The following is a 15,630-nucleotide window of genomic DNA, read 5'->3' as shown; positions in this document are numbered from 1 at the left end:
CAGAATCTCTTCGCCCTTGGTATCTAATCAAGTTCCTCTTCCTGTGCTCTTGATTTCTAATCAAGTTCCTCTTCCCTCTCACCCCTGATAGCTAAGTAAGTTCCTCTTAGTAATTTTCCGTTCTCTCCCTCACCCTGAGCTCTGGCTATAAATCTCCACTGGTCCCGGTCGTATTTGGAGTTGAATTCAATCTCCCCCCATTGCGACAGTCTTGATCCCTATTGCAATGGTCTTGAGTAAAGTACCCGCCCTCCCACATGCCGCCCCTGTTTGTTAAAGAGAGTCCGATGAAAAATTTCTCTTTAACACCCTTCAGGGCCTTGATAACTGAGTTGCTTAACCTCTCTAATGCTCAACTGCATAATAGGGAAAATGGGTAACTGTACCTAGCCATGACACAGGTAAAGCTTACAACATTACATTGGTAAAGCTTAATAATGTTACCCTTACAATGTTTTCCATGCATTTTTACCTAAATTCTCGTATTTGATATGCATTTTCCCCCCTGAATCCCCAATTATATACAAGAAGATGGGTTTAGAGAACTTAAGTGATGCATGGGACCCTTAGCACTACAGCCACACATTTCAAAACAGTGCCACATGTATAATCCCATTTGGCCCCCAGAATAACTCTGAGGTACACAGGGTAGGCTGTATTTTTTTCACTTAAGAGATGAGATAGCTGGCCTACAGAGAAAGTAAGCAATTTGTCTAGGCTCACAGCTTGCCGGTGGTTACACAGGACTAGGTCAGAGATTCTCAAACCGGCTTGCACACTGGAATCATCTAGGACTTTCTGAATGTCAGGCTGCACCCGAGAAAAATACAGTCCGAACTTCTGTGGGAGGGACCCAGGCATCGGTAATTTTTTAAATTCCCAGCTGTTTCCAACGGGTAGCCAGTTTTGAGAGCTCGAAGTTTAAAGCAGTGCTTCTCAAACCTCAGTTTGCATACACATCACCTGGCGGTCCTGTTAAAATGCTGATTCTGATTTAGTAGGTCTGGAGTGGGGGCCAAATTCAGCACCTCTAACAAGCTCCCAGGGAAACGTGAGGCATTTTCAGAATGAGATTTTCCAGAGGGATCATCCAGAGGGCACTAATAGTGGGCCCAGATTACCAGGAGGGTACACTGCCTGTACATAGTAGATACTCTATATTTATGTTCTGATGCCTGAATGAACAAATCAGTCCAAAAGAGTCTCCTGGAAATTTGAACTAGAAAAATGAAATTAATTAGGTAGTTATCTGTAATGGCTAAAGCACAAAGAAAACAGAGTGAGAAACCATGAGCTAGAGTTAGAGATATGAAGGCGCATGTAGGCTGAAGCTGTGAAGAAACAGAACCACAAATAATACGAGCTTGAGAACAGATCCACAGAGCAGAGGATAAGAACAAGCAAAGGTAATGGAAGAAGGAACGACACACAGAGAGAAGCAGACACAAGTGAGTGATGCAGAGACCGCCTGGTCCCCAGTCCCTCAAGCCGCCATAGTACCACAGACCTTGTAGGTTCTAGTTTTTTCGATAAAACCCCTTTCTCTTTAAGGTGGTCTGAGTGCATTTCTGAAGCCTAATTAAAAAGAGCTTCCCACTTTGTCTCATTTAATGCTCACAATGACTCTGCAAGGAATGAGTTATTATTTCCAGTTTACAGATAAAGAAACTAAGGCACATAGAGATTAGTCAATTTCCTATGTCTCAAGATCTCAGAACTGGGTTTGACCCCGAGTAAGTGTGCTCCAGGTGGTATCAAAATTATAACGATGAGAGTCAGAGTTGGCTCTGTTCCGTTAGTTCCCTGACTCCCAGCAAAATGTTTGGAACATGGTAGGGACTCAACTAAAATGTGTTAAATGAATAAATGAAGAATATCTTTTATGATCAATTTGTCAAATGAATCATACATCTAAAAAGTTAGCTGATACAATGGAAGAGAATTGTATTAGGAGAAATTTAGAAATTAAAAAGCAATATTAATTTTAAAATTATCTAAGAAATATATATAAAACAGTGTTTTCATAAACTTTAAGAATCAGGGGAAAAAGCCAGTTGAGAAATGAGGATCTTTGAAAGAACACACATTATCCTACATTCTTCATTCAGTGGTTCAAGGATTGCCCTTCAGCTTATAAAATGAACAGGGAGTTCACTTAAACTTTGTTTAGATAGATGCTAGAAATAACCACTGATATACTTTTGTTGGCAACTTATCAAATCACACATACCTTTTTTTTTTTTAAATGAAAAAGAGTGCTTTTTTGTGTGGCACATTGTATGATGGAATTCTGAATTAGTGAGGATAGGCCAAGTTATTCTGAGGTACCAAGTTAACACTGAAATTTCTGTGGCTTACCACATAAAAGTTTATTTCTTCCTCATGCTAAGTGTCTGACATGGATCAGAAAGGGGCTTTGCTCTGCATAGTCAGTCAGGGACTAGGACTGACAGACACGTTGACTTTAACACATGGACTCATGATTACTGGGGCAGGAGAGGTGTGCTTGTGAAGAATGTGGATTCACTCATTATTTGGTGCACAGTTCCATATATGTCTGAATCAAGCTTATTTATAGTGTTGTTCAAATCTTCAATAAGAAAGAAATGAAAGAAAGGAAGGCAGGGAGAAAGAAAGGAAGGAAGAAAAAAAAGAAAAATCTAAAACCTTAAAAAAAAAAGTTTCCGTAGGCTCTGTCACCAGATCACGTCTTGAGTCCAGCAATTCTTGTGGCCCCACTACATCCAATGTTAAGGCTCCATCGCCTCTTGTCTGAATGACTGTCAGGGCCTCTTTGGCTATAGCTCTGCTGCTTATACTCTTGTCCCCTATAAAACATCCCCTCCTCAGCCATCAAAGTGATGTCCTTATAATCGTATCATGTCACTCCCTTGCTGGAAAAGTTCTCTAATGGATTCTCATTGCAACTAAACTCTTAAAAGGCCTGTGTGATTTTGCCCCTCTCCAGGTCTCCAGTCCCATTTCCCTCTGCACTCTCCTCTTCACCAAGCTCCATTCGGAACGGCTTCTCTCTGTTCCTAGACCACGTCATGCTCATTCCTGTCTCAGAGCCTTTAGATTTTCTGTTCCTTCTGCTTACAAAACTCTTTCACAAGATATTTGGATGGCCACCTCCTTCTCGGCCTTCAGATCTTAACTCAAAATTCACCTCCTCAAAAGGGCTTCCTGCAAGCACAAAGGCCTGCCCAGTTGATATGTATCGTCCTACGGTAGAGCACTTCCATCTGAAATTACATCATTTATGTACTGTTTTTACAGGTTCATAGCCTGTCTCTCTCTGCTTGAACGTAGGTTCCCTGAGGGTGGGGACTATCTTGTTCTCTTCTGTCTTCAGTGCCTAGAAGAGTGCCAGACACATTGTTGGAGCCCAACCAATATTTGTCATCATTAGAAATCATGTTCCTAAAGAATATTTAATAATATGGTAACATTCACCTGATATGTGATTAAACGAAAAAAAAGGATAGAAAACTTTTCACTATAAGCCTGATTTTATAAGAAAAAATACATTAAAAAAAAGAGAAGAATAAACATGTCATTTGTATCAAGGGTTTCTCTATTTATAATGTTATAATACTATGACATACTATAATGTTATAATATTTATAATGTTAAAAATGCTTGTGCTATCCTATTATTAAAGGGTTTTTTCCATAGATATATGCATATAATTAAGCAAAATATCTTTCATAAGGAAAATTATCCAGAGGGTGGATACGACAGAATGTATATATTGTTCTATGTATGTGGCCACTCATACATGCTAAGGCAAGCCGACTTACTATTACTACCATTTAATAGAGTACAACTCTGAATATTCCACAAGAAATCTTAGTGGATGGGTATGTGTGTCCTTGGTATTTGTTCTGTTTACTTCTGATAGTGTCACTTTATGATTCTAAGAAAATGCAATTTAAGACTCACCAGAATAGAGACAAGAAGATTTTAAGTTTAAGACTGAAAATGGACAGACAACGCTGACATCAGATATTAGTATAAACTGAGAGTCTTCAGGACCAACTGAGAATTGTGGTTTTGCAATTACCCAAGTTACACCCCTACTTTGCTTGTTCCTTCTATTGCTTTTAAGTTGGAAATTAAAGTGGTTTATGCAAATTTAATAAGAGAAAGTCTTGGACTTTGACTGGCAGGGATTTTCCTGCACCTCCCACTGTCATAATTGATTACATGCTGTACCCTGATGGAGGAACAGAAATTCTAGGCCAACAGAAAATCACAAATACATGGTAAACCATCTGCTTTGTCCAGCGACTGAGAAATAATAATGTGACCAATGATCCAAGCAAGACAGGGCTGCCAGTCCAACTGTGCCCATTCCTCCATCAGCTTGATGTCTGCAGGCAGAGGGAGATTTATTTTGGCAGCCACTCTGCCAACATCTGACGTCTGTCACCCATAGTTCCCCATTATTGCTGTTTCCAAAAAATCATATCTGCCAGTCAAACAGCTTTTCTACTGATGGACAGTCGAAGGATGCCTTCTCAGGCTGACCTGCTTCCGAGGAACTCCCCTTTATTTGAACACATATATCCACTAATCCCTTTTCACGCCTTGCCTTTTAGCCTGTCACTTAGTGGGGAAAAGAACTCTCCCAAGCCCGAGTTCACTGCTGTTTGGAAGCATGGCAGTCACACAAGGAAAGATCATGAAAGTTGTAAATGCTATGGTTTTACTGCCATGGTATCAAGAGTAGCCCCCTCCATCAGGATCCACAGAAAAACGATACTCCCCTCCACCCCTGCCTTTCTGGGAAATTAACATTGCTTATATGACACCTTTAAAAATATTAACACGGTACTTGATGTATTTGCATCTATTCGGATTGGCTGATTCTTGATGAAGCTTCCTATGTATTAAGCACTTTACACTGGCTACCTCATTCAGTCCTCTTAAGAATGCAGCAAGGTTTCCTATTTTATAAGAGAACAAGCAGAGGCTCAGAGCTCATACAGCTAATAAAGGGCAGCCCTGGATCCAAACCCAGATCTTCTGTTTAAGTGAAACTCTCTTTCCACTACAGCATCCTGACCCTCCCTGTCACCGTATTTGTGACACTTTGTACGTAATGACTCAACGTTTGATCCAGTCAGTGATACTCTGGGCAGACAGCAAGCACTGGGGGGAGTGATTGGGAAGGCCAAAGCACTTGCGTTTGCCAGAGCCCTGACATAACGCTGAGGAAAGAGAAGACCACTAGAGCCCTCAAATCCTGGTCTCCTGGCCCGAGTATCTGGAAAGACTTAGAGAATAAAGCAAGGAAGGCAGTAGGAAGTGCCACATAGAAGCACGTCCTCCAAAGTCTCTTGATTTTGATTTTACAGAGACATATGGAAGATGTGAGTGAGTGACTGCTGTTAGAACATTGGAGGCATCAAGGCTTTCTAGAAAAGTATTGACCAAGATGTCCAGAGGCTCATTGAACCGAGCCGTGAATGGACCCCTGCAGAAGCCAAGAGTTCTCTACTCACTTCCAAGCCTCCCTACCGGGCAATCCTGAACTAAGGATGGCATGAACCCTTACAGATCCTCAGCTTGTTGCATCCGTGGCAGGATAAGATTTTTGGAAATAATAATCACTGTTTTTTCTCCAGTATTTTTCCCCTGCACTTTTTGACCCTTTATCCTTTGTCCCCTCTTTCAGGGAAAGGAAAGTAACAACAAAAGAGCTAAGGGAAAGAATGTGTCTCCCTGGAGGGTACTAAAGTCATCTCAACATAAGCAAAGGCTTGAGAGACTGTGATGAGAAAGCTCGGCTGCCCCCTGGACTAGAAGGACTCTCTGGGCTGGGGGGTTGGGGGGGGGGGCATGTGGGAGGAGAAATGATGAGACCATGGACGTTGGTGGGTCCCTGAGGAATAGGGACAAACTAGAAAGAGATGTGATTCTTTTAAATGACAAAAGTTTCAGAGTTTGAGAGGAAAGCAGAACCCATGCCCCTTTCCCAGGCGGAGCTCCCCTGGAGGCGGCGACACCCCGGAGAAGTCGTGGCGGTGCAGCGCCCTGGACAGAGTCATGGATGACCTTTTGGCTCCGAACCCCAGCACATGTGGGAGCAGCACATTTTTTTTTTACATCCAAGAGTAGCAAAAAAGTCACTGAGAAAGCCACAGTTCAATGTTTGCAATTTTCTTTAAAATATTTCAGGATATTCAGTCTGTGTGGGTGGGTGATTTAGGGAAGCTGTCCCCCAGATGCCACCAGCACTGTGTCTCAGTCTCCCGGGCGGCTCTAACAGAATACCACAGGCTTACACAACAAACACTTGTTTCCCACAGTTCTGGAGGCTGGCAGTCTGAGCTCCTGGTGCCAGCACGGGCGGGTGCTGGGGACAGCACTCTTCCGGGTTGCACACTGCTGACTTCTCTTTGTGTCCTCACGTGGCAGCGAGAGAGCTCGCTCGCCCTTGTCTTCGCTGAAGGTGACAGCTGCCTCCCAATGATTTGAACAGCGATAGCATCATCCAACCCACCACGCTCCCCCAGCGGAAAGTCTCAGGCTTCAGCTCAATTCTCAGTGAGCCAAACACAAATAAATACAGCAGCCAGTGTGGTGGGAGAGGCGTGATGTTTGAAGTCAGCCACATCTGGGTTCCAGTCCTAGCGTGACTCCCACTGCAAGCTGTGTGGACAAGCTGTGTGTGCAACCCGCAGTTCACTCAAGCACCACACACGGTATCAAATTCTCTGGGAGGTTGTGAGAATTCCCTGAGATGCTCGTGAAAAGCTCTTTTAAAACTACAAAATCCACTTGGCTGCCAATTACCTAAAAAGTCCCCCTCACGTCAGTGCTTAAGCTGGCAGTACTGAGTAGCTGAAAGGTTGGTACCTGTCTGTAAAATTAATTTTTGAGAAGATGGAATTAGTGCCTCTCTGACACGCTGCCGCAGCCTTGACGGCAGCTGACACTTACAAGCTCTGGCTGTGTGCTAACATGAATCATCTCAGGAGGTCCTGCTATTACTTAACCCTGTTTCACAGACGAAGAACTCAGTCACTGAGGGGCTAAGTAATGTGCCCAAGGTTACAGGCTAGCAGGTGGACTGGTGGGGACTCCAGAGCAGCAGTCCACCGGGGCACTGAGTTCCTCACCACCCCACCAAGTGGCAGGCATCCTGTGACTTCTCATCTGTTCCTGCCACTGGCCATTGAGATCAAGGAGGGCAGGGACGGCACGTGGGACCTGGAAAAGCAGGGGCCGAGGAAACATTTGCTGAACGAGGTGCTTGGCACAGAATGCCTGGGGTGTAACCAGCCCCCCCCCCCCCCCCGTCTGTTGGATGCATGAGCAGTGCCCAGGGCCACCCCCACCCCCCCCCCCCACGTGAAAGTGAACGATGAAAAGTACTCATTTTTAGTGGTTGGGATGACTGAAACACAGCCATGGCACTTGTACTTTTTCAACATACCTAAACATTTCAGACGTTTGTCTTCTCATGGGGTAATTATGGTGCCATGACAACTAAAAGTGACTACAAAAACCGACAGCAGAGAAAAAGCTGATCTCTAACCAGTCCACCTGGCCCACCTGCAGAATTCACTGTGGGCTGAGGGGTCTCCAAGGAATTTCAAAAATCTGGCCCAGTCCCCGGTTATCTGATAACTAAAAACCCATAAAGAGATGAGGGAGGTGACAAAGGCTAATGAGGAGTGGAGGTCGTTTCTATTTGGGGTAGAAAAGCGAAGGGAGGGTCCCAGACCTGTTCCGCTCCACCTGGGGCTTACAGCCGGCGAGGTGCGCCAGGCACGTTTCAGGCTGCAGAGACGGGGACGCGTTAGGAGACAGGCAGGGGACATCAACGCGTGAAGCAGGTCCGGCGGGCGCTGGGGGCAGATATGGGAGTCAGGCGGTCCTCAGCTGCAGCCCCTACGACTCTGCGGGCCCGTCGCTGCCGGAACCGGAACGTAGATTTACCAAGGCTAGTTAAAACTCTGATTTTCACGTGAAAGCTCTCCTCCTACCCTGGCGAGTGAGTCCAAGGCAATTTAAGTCGTGGTGGGAGTCAAACTAAATACATCGGCAGGCTGGCTTTGGTCTGCAGGCTGCCACTTGGCCATGTCCGAGCTGGGCCCTGGGAAGAGGCGGAAGAAGTCGTTCATCACCTCCGCCGCGCCCAGGCGGAGTCAGATGCGACCGGACAGAGAGAAGCAGGTGCGCGGTGCTGGCCCCGCGCGCGCCCCCGGGCGGCCGGCAGACGCCGGGCTGCGCGGCTCGCGTCTGTGGCACTCGCGCCACCTAGTGGACTTCCTAGGAAGCGCCTATTTTTCAACCTCCCTGTTGACCCCTACAAAGGCCCGAGGGTGGTGGACCAGGGGGGCCAGTCAGAGCCAAAGCAAATGACCACAAACGAAACGGAAGCCGTGTTCTGGATAAGCATTAACCCACAGCTCCAGGGGGATACTGGGATAGGGGCCGAGGGAGACGAGCGGCCTTCGCATCGCTTCTTTCCCAGGCTGCCCAGTGAGCTGGATCCAGGCTGTGGTCAGAGCTGGCAGAAGCGGCCCCCCTCCTGCGGGGAGGCCCTGAGCCCGGGCGGGGAAGCCACTCACCCTCTTAAACTGCCAGCCGTAGTCCTTAAGCCTCAGGAGGAATTAGGTCCGTGGGAATCCCAAACTCAGGTTTGTGGCTGAGTTTATCCTCAGGATAACATCTGTGCACATAGTGTTTACAATCCACTCCACTGTGTGCTCTTCAAGCGACTGGAATATTTCCCCTTCACTTTTAAGATCGCTTCCCATCTCTTTATTTTTGGAAAAGGTCAAATTTTGTTTCTACTGTTTCCAACTATGCTGCCTTTCACCGAAAGTGTTTGCCTAAACGGGTTCGTTTGAGGAAGCTGTCCTGTCTCCTCAAAAGGTGCCCGCCCCCACAGCAGGGCGCCCGTTCAGGCCATAGGCTTGGGCACAGCTGTGACGGCTCTGCACAGCCTCATGGCCGTGTGTGTTGTTTCCCTGTGGAAAGCTTAAACCACAGGACACGGGTTTTGTTTTCTCTGTGTTTCCCTGAAGGCCCAGTGTAGGCCCTGCACACACGTCTTGGCTACGGATGCTCAGCTTTTCTTGACGTGCTGAACCTCCATGCCTAGTCGCCAGCATCTTTGAGGTGGTTGTCGCAGGGGAGAAGAAATCGGTGTAGTATTCAGCTTGGAATACTTGCTTCAAGACAGTACGTTGAGAAGATTGCTAAGCCAACTGGAACGTTTTACTTTGATAGTACCTCTATGCACTGAATAAAAGTTCCAGATCTCTGGAAAGTCTTTAGAAACACAAAAAGACTAAAGCACAAACAAAAGACCTGGGATTTCTAGGTCTTCACTCCATCACCAAATTCCACTTTCCGAAGGGCACTTTTTTCTCAACTTTGAGATTTTCCAATTGTAAGATGAAATGGGTCTGAAAGAGCGTGTAAGGGGCCGGTAGATTTATCCCTGGCCAGCTGTGTGGAATGCAGCGCCTGCTTTGTCTGCTTTTTTCCCATCCTTCAGCATCCACAGCTCTGAATGGGAGAAGCCCTGGTGTTACTGGATGGCATTTGAAGGAGTGGTGGTGTCGTGTTATTAACAGCTCCGGCACCGATCCTGCAGGGAGACCAGAGCAGGAGGGGAGGGAGGGGGGCTGGCTGGACAGCAGGGTGCGCACAAGAGAATTCCAAGGATGGTTCAGAGTGGTAACTAGAGACCTTGGAAACTCCCAGAGGCCCAGCAGAGTCCACTAGGCAGAAACCCAAGAAAAAGTTATCCCTGTTTGTCTCCAAGAACGGTGGCTACCAACAGGGGACGGAGACAAAGGGGAATTTCTAGAGTCCTTGTAAGATCAAAAGTCCTATTCAGTGGACTTACTTGAGAATAACAGGGAATGTCTTCATCTGGACTTTCCCAATGACTGGTGTTAATCTTACTGCTGGCAACTCAGGACAGAATTAAACTGGAAAACAGCCTGCAGCGTCTTTGAAAGACACAGAAAACTACAGAGAAAATGGATTTTTATGATAACGTCCAAACGGCTATTAAGCCATTGCCTTTAGCATACCCACCTCTCTGGGGAACGAAGCTGGTCTGAGGAGCTGAGGTCCAGGAGCAGCTGGGACCAGGGCCTGCCAATTCGTTTAAATGCTGACTTCCTCTCCCCTTTCCCGGGCTCTGCCTCGCCACCCCTCCACCAAGGGCAGCTGTGGCCTGGTCCTCACAGGCGGGATACAGAGCGGATCAGGAGTTAGATGGGAGCCATGAAGAGCAGCAGGCAGGAGGCAGGAAAGCTGCAGGGGTAGGGTTCTCCAGACACCCCCTCCAGAATCTGGAGATGGCACTAGGGGCTTCTGGCACCTCCCAAGCCAGGAGATGCTCACTCACAACCAAGAGTGAGTGGCTGGCTATAATCAGGAGACTAGCATCTGAGGCCCAGTGATGATAGCAGTGACTTCCCCACCTCATGAAGGTGGGCTGAGGCTTCTGGTCCCTCAGATGGTTGCAGGGGTCACCCAGAACGAAAAAAAAAAATGTCGTCAATTACTTGTATTGCAATAACAGAGATGCACAGGTGGATTACCCTCCAGATTAGGATTTGTATTTTATGCCGCTACCCACTGTTGCCAACACAGTTCTGACGTGACAAAGATGTCTTCCATTCTGAGGACTGCTGGTATATAAATAATTCAAAATGGCCAGGGAATTTAGGTCAAGGTGAGTTTATTGTCCAAATAGCATAACCTAATTGCATCCAAAACCATTTTCAAATCCATCTTTAAGCTAGTCAGAATAACAGGTTATTATTTTTTTTAAATCACTTAACACTGAACAGATAGGACCTCTTAAAAGGTAGCTGACTATACCATGTCACCATCATAGCCAATAAAACATTTTTTCCATACTTCCTAAAAACCTTTTGTTTATACTGATCATGCTACTTTAGCACTTGCTAGCATCCCGACCAAATAAACACCCACACCTCTTATAGAGTACATTGTGAGAGAATAACATTGACTCGATATGGCATCACACTTGTTTTAAAGCAAAAAAAAAAAAAATTATAATAATAATAAAAGAAGTCCAAGATGAGAAACTGTAACTGAGAGAGAGAGATCTGAGGTACATGGTACAAGGGTAATGAACATAATGGAAAAAATCCAATGGCCCAGTGATTTGCTGGGGATTTAAGAGTTGGCCAGTAAGAACTAAAACCAATTAAAAATAAGAAACAAAAAAATTTTTTTAAGGACAGGCACCTGTCAAAATACATTGGATACTGTAATGGCTACAGTCAGTAAGGCACTTTTTTCCCCAAAGTGGGCTGCAGGCAAAGGAGTAAATGCCGCAGCTCCAGCATGCATGTGTCCATTTGCTGATGGCTTCTTGAAACCTGAGCCAAGAATCGGGTCTGACTGCCCAGCCAAGTCTAAAAGCAGAGACACACAAATGTAGGAGAACAGTTCTGGCTGAAATGACCGTTCTGGGTTGTTCAGAATCCAGAATCGTGAAAAGCCACATGGTATGAGGAAGTCATAAACATCCTCTTGAATCTTCCTGCCCTATTTTGTACAAACTGACGACAGCCTGAGCAGCTCTTGACAGCTGCCCGGAGCCCGCACCGACAGAAGCCTGCACCCACCACAGCTCCGGAGTACGCTGGCTTAGGGGACTTCACCGTCTCAGCACTAATTTCCCTTTTAAAGCTATGCTCAGGGTTGGACTGTCTCAAAGATAAACAAAGAGGACTCCTTTTGGCTTAGAAGCCAACTGGCTTACTCAGCCCTCCTCCCATTCCTACGTCCCATTCCCACACTACCAATATTATCTTCTTGAACTAGAAAATCATTATTTACAGGATATAAGGTGCAAGTCTATTTCTTCTCCCATCCCTGCCCCCTGTGACCCAAGGAGAGAAAATTCCTCTGCCCTCTTTGAGAAAGTCACTCAATCCTGCCTAACATGCTTAACCTGTGGGTTCCAGAGCTCCCAGGGTGGGCTGGAAGGGCCCCACAGGCGCCGGGCCACGGGAAAGCTACGGCTGCCTCTGAAGAGCAGCCCGCTCTGCTCGCAGAGCATCGCGGTGTGCCGCGGTTGGGGCTGCCTCTCCGGGCCGCGTGGGCCCCTGACCTGGGGGCTAAAAGAGGCAGGAGAGAGCCTCTTGCACAGCAATCACAGGGGTCTGGCTGTAAGAGATGGTGAGCTCTTCAGTGGGGTCCTGGGGCAGTTCCAGAATAAAGCGTCCTCTAAGAGAAGCCCCTTCTCAGAGGAGCTCTCCTCTCAGCACAGGGGAGACATTCTGCCGAGGGATCTGTCCCCTGCGTCCACCTGCAGGCTGCATGACTGTTAGGAACCCGCACGGACTGAATTATGCTTAGCATATATTTTTGGCATACTAGGATTTTCCCCCCTAGGATTTGGCCAAAATAGGGGAACAAACAAAATTTGGCAGGCTAGGGGAACAACTTAGCCCCCACTGATGGAGAAATAAAAGAAGAAAAAAAAAACCACAGAGAGGAGGAAGTAAAGAAGAAACAGAAAGACAACAAGGTAAAAAAAAAAAGACCAGAATAGGTTTGGAACCCCCTTTAGATGGAGATGAGAAAGAGAAAAAAAAAATCCATGGGGAGAATTGAACTCCCCTGGGACAGAAATTCCTACAAGGAAACCAAGAACCAAGATCAAGAGGGTATTAGCCACTTTAACAAATCCAGGGTTCCTTCTTTTGTTTAAGGAGGGAGCAAGAAGAAAAGCCAATCTAGCACCTTCCCCATCATCAACCCCACACCTTCTATCACTCTAAGCCCCGGGAAGGAGAAGCAGCTAGAAGGCCCCAGTGGTACCCGGGGCTCCAGGAAAAGTGGAAAGTTACAGATGCAGGGAGAGTCTGTAGGCCTGTTCCCTTCCTTATTTGTCAGGTTCTCTCATTTGCTGCTTCAGTTTGAGCTTAGAGGCTCACTGTTAAATGAATCTGCACCATGTTTTCTCTTTAGGCTCCAAGACTCCCAAGAACTCTGGAGACCATGCCTTTTTCCATTCTGTGGGACTCCTCAGGGCCCAGAAGAGAGTCCTGTGCAAAGTGGGCTCTTGAGAAAACACTGGCTGCTCAGCTTTCCTCTCCAAAACTTCGGAATTCACCACCCACTGCCCCACCAGAAACTCCCTAGAATTTTAGGGTCATGCTAACTCACCAAATCCTGAACCCTTCTAAACACACTCCAAGAGAGACTGACTCATCTAGAATTGCATCTCTGTAGAGAAGCAGCCTTTCCACCTCCCTTCCACGACCAACCCAATACTCATCTGGCCTATTTTTTCCAATCATGCCAAATCAATGCGATTTAAAACCCGAAAACCACTGAGTGACCCTCAGCAGAGGACCTGGCCTCGCATAGTGCTTGCCTGTTGGCAGTCCGAGACTGGTGGGAGAAGGAACCTCCGCAACACTGCCTGCCACAGATTCACGTACCCAGATTCAGACTTAGAAAACCTCTGAGATGATCCTAACCTGGGGATGCCCATGTCAGGGAAGGGAAAAGAGAATGGGGAAACTTTCAAGATGAAAGGACCCTAAGCAGATGAAAGGCCTGCTTTAGAAAGGGCCTTCAGGTGAGGATTTCCAAATAGCCTGCTGGAATTCTTTTTCGTCTGTCTCCTGATACCTGGGACCTAAGTGCAAATTGTGACTTCCTAGTCCTGCGTCAGTGTTTGTGCTGAAGGGTCTGCCTTGGGGGGGGGGGAGGGGAAATCCCTTGGTTCAATTGTATTTTTTCCATCATGATGAGGATACCGGAGTCAAAACGGAAGCCCGATGACCTTCATGACTGACCAGGTCCCTGGGTGTGAGACCCTGGGGACACTCACCCCTCCTTCCACCTGAGAGGGGCACGCAGCCCCCTCCCGCCCCTTTCTCCACACTAATGGGCTCCCAAGCAGAAACTGTACGGTTGTGAGGTATTATGAAAACAAAACTGTGAATCATTGTCTTTTGTAGCTATTGATTTTGTCCAGTAAACCTGAGGTAAAGAATACTCTGTCTTTGAAGAATGTGATCAGAGAGGAAAAAAAAAAAAAAAAAAAAACCCATGAATATGCTACCAGAAGAAAACAAACTACGGAAGGGCTTTTCCAGTACGAAGAACTCATATCTCAACCATCTACTTCAGGACTTGGAATTTAAGCAGTAAAATAATATATTATAAAAATGTTTATAAAATAGCAGCACACTCTGTGAAACCTTACAGCTAGGTTCTGTTAACGTGAATAAGGATGAATGATCTTAGCTTCTTAGCAGCGCAAAAAAAAAAAAAAATAATAAAAACTGAACACAATAAAATGAAAAATAAGAGACCCTTAGATTTTTCTCCATCCTCAACCCTCATACTACGAAACAAGGCAGAATCTGTGTATAAAATAATTCTTCAAGGTAGCCCTGTTCTGATTTTTCTTTTTTACTTAAAAAAGGCAAATATTTTAATAGCTTCATTACCTGTCAATTAATAATTGTGCAAAAAAAAAAAATTGTTGCTCCAACCTCTTTGCTAACTGAATGCATCTAAGAAGTGGAAAGGAAAAAATTCAAGTACGCTGAATACAACTTTGCAATGAAATTAACAAAAAACGGAAAAGGGAACAAAAGCGGCACTGTGATGCTCAGCTGTCCGTCTTTGCCCAGCAATAACTTTTCTTTCCATGTCCAGAGAAGAAGTATATGGGTGGGAATTAAGATCCTTCTGTGCCATCAAATTGGTAACAGATCTTTGTTTTTAGGCTTTTCTGAGGAATGTTGTGATGGGAATGTCAGCGGAAAGGGGTGTCTCTCGAGTCCCGGCAGGGATACCAGAACTATGTACCAAAGAACGTCAGATACCAGAAGTGAACAGTTACCCGACCAGGGTCAGGAGGGAAAGGGGCAGAGGAGAAAAAGGGGAGGAGTCTCTTCAGCACGATTTGCATAAACCATCCCATCTATCCCTCGGGAACAATGTTTCAAAGTGCTTTTCGAATGGAATGGTTTATAACAATGCTACTCTGTGGACCAGACATGCCAATCAGCACCAAAAATTAGTTTTTTCCTAATAAGGGATGCCAAGGTCACATTACTGTCTTTAATACATCAAGAGAAAAGATTCCACTCCACATCCCACCCTTGATCTCCATCTGCCTCCATTTCGTCTGAGTTTTGGTTATGGCCCATAGCTAGATTGCCCGTTTAGATAAGAATACAGTGGTGTCTGCAATGAACCATGTTTGGAAGAAGAAGCAAGATGTCAAAACCGCGAAGCCCAGGATCCAATCACCTGTGTCCAACTGGCAAAATTAAACATCCTTTCTAGGTAGCAGCTACTGTAGACAGCAAGAGTTTCTAACGAGAGACCCAGCAATGCTCCTGACTTAGCAACAAACAGGTGTCCGAGAGCAAAGGTGTTTCTACATCCAAAATGGTTCGGTCACGCTGAGAGATTGGACTCCCTCCCCATCACGTCCCTCCTTATTTCTAATTCCTTCTTGAGTTCATTGCTTTGCAATCTAATCATGCCATAAGTGGCATATGCACTTCTTTGAAATTATACTAAAAGGGGTGTATATGTGCTAGTTCATAACATGAAAAAAAAAGCCTCCTCTAATTT

The 15,630-nt window shown here is 45.8% G+C and overlaps 1 long non-coding RNA gene across 1 annotated transcript; it reads right to left on the bottom strand.

Annotated features, from left to right (window-relative positions):
* Nucleotides 1–3,559: 3,559 nt before the first annotated feature.
* On the bottom strand, nucleotides 3,560–8,830 carry LOC138924759 (uncharacterized). The gene is made up of 2 exons (XR_011439950.1): nucleotides 7,739–8,830; nucleotides 3,560–7,221 (listed from the first exon to the last, which is right to left on the bottom strand). It is a non-coding gene; the product is annotated as an uncharacterized lncRNA (long non-coding RNA).
* Nucleotides 8,831–15,630: the final 6,800 nt, after the last annotated feature.

Source organism: Equus caballus, chromosome 6 (genome assembly GCF_041296265.1).
Source record: "Equus caballus isolate H_3958 breed thoroughbred chromosome 6, TB-T2T, whole genome shotgun sequence".
NCBI lineage: Eukaryota > Metazoa > Chordata > Mammalia > Perissodactyla > Equidae > Equus > Equus caballus.
The sequence above is the reverse complement of the archived record's forward strand: the minus strand, read 5'-3'. Positions and strand labels throughout refer to the sequence as shown.